The following is a 3613-nucleotide window of genomic DNA, read 5'->3' on the forward strand; positions in this document are numbered from 1 at the left end:
AAAACAAGATATGTGATTATGTTTAAGGTTAGGGTTGTGTGGAGGTATTTTTTTTCCCTATGGGCCTGCAGTGACACAAACGGAAACGTTAGAGACTTTTTATGTAGTTCACTCTTTATTTTATTAATCCAATTTGTAGTTTCTAAAAGCATTCACAACGGGTATTGGGTGGGAGAGTTGCGAATATATATACTCTGAAATACCCCATATTTTAACTTAATCATTATTCCTTCACTCCATATCTATTTCAATTTATATTATTTTCACACCAAAGAATGCAACGGATATGAACAAGGTTAGTGGATTGTGGAAGGTATTTGTATTCACCACTCGAGCCATGACAATACTCGCCAACAACTGTAGTTGAAAAATATGAAAATCTCGAAAGTGCAAATTTCAATTACTCACTTTGCTATTGTGATAACATAGATATAATCAACTTTAAATGTCACAACTACCAATATAAAGAGCGTGGGTTTTATTATCGATAACCCCAATAGAGATGGTACTAAACTTAGGAGGGGTCGATGCCGAACACCTTCCTTAGCATTAAAGCAAAGTCGTAAACTTTGGCCGGATCGGGCAAGGATTCCGACACAAAGTCTATATCCAAACACCTCCTCACCCATGCACTGAGTGTGGGGCAGTGCTCTCCAATGCTGAAACCACCGCACTTCTCGTAGGTGTGGAACCACGTCGAATACGTGACCAACGCCACGTCCAAAAACCCAAACCTCTCGCCACCGAAGAAGGCTTTGTCTCCCAGCTCCGATTCCAACTGCTTCAGAATCTCTACGAATTCCTTCTTCCCCGCTTCTAACTCTTCCCCACTCTTAGTCCACATCTTCCTTCCAGCATCATACAGCTGCAACATTAAACAAATAAACATGCTATAAAGAAAATAGGGTAGAACAGAAGAGAATAGTACTCCCTCCGTTTTATTAGAGTTGAAGCATTTCTTATGGGCTCAGATATTAAGGTATACATATTTATAAAGTTAAGTGGAGTGAGATTGAGATTAAAGTAGAGAAGAGAAAGTAAAGTAGAAGAGAATAAAAATGGTATGTGAGTACACAACACCTCTGCTGTGATCCAAGTCCAATGTAAGATAGAGAGAAATGTGTTAACTCTAATGGAAGATCTCAAAAGAAATATGTTCCAACACTAATGAAACAGAGAGAATAGTACCTTTTTGTCGATGTAATCAGCCCAAAACCTAGATTGAGCTCTCTCATAGGGATGGGAGGGCAAAAGAGGGTATTTTCGGTTCCAAACCTCATCGATGTACTCAACAATGAAAAGTGACTCGCAAACGGGTTTATCATTATGAATCAAAACGGGGATTTTCTTTTGAATGGGGTTGGATTGAAGGAGAAGCCGGCTTTTGTTGCGAAGGTCCTCCTCTCTCTACTCGTATTCCACGCCTTTCGCGGCCCGAACTCTCATTCCGAACATGCTTGCGAACAAATCCAGCAGAATCACCTTCTCCGCCATTTTTTTCCCTCTAAGATTTTCAGTGTGTTGAGAGTGGTGAACCATTACTATTATATAGAGAGTGTAGTAGTTACCAAGTGAGGGCATTGTTGGATGTGTAACGTAGGCTCCAACAATTAAGAAAAAGTATTTTAATAAGGATTGATAGCTACCTTGTGACAACAAATTGTACAACACAAAAGTTTTTAAGACTTTATTTAATCCACAGTAACTTTTTTTTGTCCCTTATCGTTTCAAGTGCCACCTAATCCATTAACTAATATTCCGTTGGTCAAGTTTAAGAAATAATTATTTAATATATTAAATAAATAGATAAAAAAATAAGAGAAAAAAAATGAAAAATAAATAAAATATCAGAGAATCGAGGGAACAATAAATTATTACAAAATTAATAACTAAATTATTACTCCATCCATTTTTTAAAAATATAAATTAATTTTATTTTGATTCTTTACACAGATCTTTCCATTTTAAAAAATGTTTTCCCAATAATAAAGTGAGACTCGACGATATTCTTTTTAACTTAAGTAAGGGTCATCTTCTAATGAGTTTAGCCCCTTAATCACAAATTGAGACTAAATATGGACCCTTTGATCTAAAAATCAAAGGCTGAGATTGAATTAAAAAAATATCAATACATTGAATTAACAATCTCAATGAAAGGGTAAAATGGACATTTTACAAAAATTCAGCGCGCACATTCAATTTTATTTCTCAAACCATTCACTCCACCTTCAACAACCACACCATTCACTCCATTTTCTCTCTCAATATGTCGCCTCGTTTTCTCTCTGAATCTCTCAGATTTTTCTCTCTGAAACTCTCAATCTCATCCCCATTCATTGCATTTTCTCTCTGAATCTATCAATCTCGTCGCCGTTCACTGTATTTTCTCTCTCAATCTCCCAATCTCGTCGCCGTTCAAGTCATTTCCCATCTCAATCTCTTTCGCCGTCCAAAACCAGATTCACTACTCCAAAACACATATCTCTCACTCAAATACAGAAGAACAGCTCGAAAACTCACCTTCTCCTACGAAGAAAAGCTCAACCTAGGGCAGATTCACAGATTTGAAGAAAACCGACGGTAAATATGAAATTTAAACTCTGAAATTTGCTTTAAACTTGCTAAATTTTCAATAGAAATGAAACTTATAGATTTATTTTGCAGTGAACGACTTCAAAAAAGGTGCAATGGTTTCCATCGAAAATGCTCCTGCTGAATTGAAAGGTATTTTTGAATTTGATTTACCGATTTCTGATTTCAATAAAGAATTAGGGTTCAAATTTTAGTGAAATATGTTTATAAGCTTCTGTAGTTGTATTGTTGGTAGATTGATTTCTGATTTGATAGCATATGAGAAATGTGAATCTTCATTTTCTGAAAGATTGAAGCTATAATGAATTATTTAGAAGTTCTGTTAATATTAGAAAGCTTTTGTATCTAGTACAAATATGTATATTGAGGTAGCTAAATGTTGATATTGGGTAAGCTATATGTTGAAGATGTGTAAGATATATGTTGATGTTGGGTAAGCTATATGCAGATGATGTCTTAGCCAAATATTGATAATGGGTAAGCCCTATGTTGATATTGGGTAAGCTATATGTTGATATTGGTTAAGGTATATGCTGATGATGTCTTAGCTAAATATTGATATTGGGTAAGATATATGTTGATATTGGGTAAGCTATATGTTGATATTGGGTAAAGTATATGGTGATGATGTCTTAGCTAAATGTTGATAATGGGTAAGCCCTATGTTGATATTGGGTAAGCTATATGTTGATATTGGGTTAGATATGTGTTGATGATGTCTTAGATAAATGTATGTTATGTTGATATTTGTGAATTCAATAGCCTGTTAGAATGATAGTAGTACTTGTCATGAGTTTGTTTCTAAATTAATCATGGTTTATGTTTACCAAAATTACAGCTACAGGGAAACGATCTAGACCAGAGGAAGATGGCGATTTTGAAAACAATGAGAACTTAATGTCTTTTGTTGAAAAAGTTAAAAAGGCAAAAGCAGCAAAACAGAAACAAGGGGATAAAAAGGAAGTTGATGGCAATTCTTCAAAAGAAACGGAAAAGGTAGAACATGGAGAGAAGTCAGAAA

The 3613-nt window shown here is 35.1% G+C and overlaps 1 pseudogene; it reads right to left on the minus strand.

The window, feature by feature from the left end:
• Positions 1 to 464: 464 nt before the first annotated feature.
• LOC125199754 lies at positions 465 to 1494 on the minus strand (annotated as a pseudogene).
• Between the last annotated feature and the right edge of the window lie 2119 nt (positions 1495 to 3613).

The sequence above is a fragment of the Salvia hispanica genome, unplaced genomic scaffold (assembly GCF_023119035.1).
Source record: "Salvia hispanica cultivar TCC Black 2014 unplaced genomic scaffold, UniMelb_Shisp_WGS_1.0 HiC_scaffold_66, whole genome shotgun sequence".
In the NCBI taxonomy this organism is placed as follows: Eukaryota; Viridiplantae; Streptophyta; class Magnoliopsida; order Lamiales; family Lamiaceae; genus Salvia; species Salvia hispanica.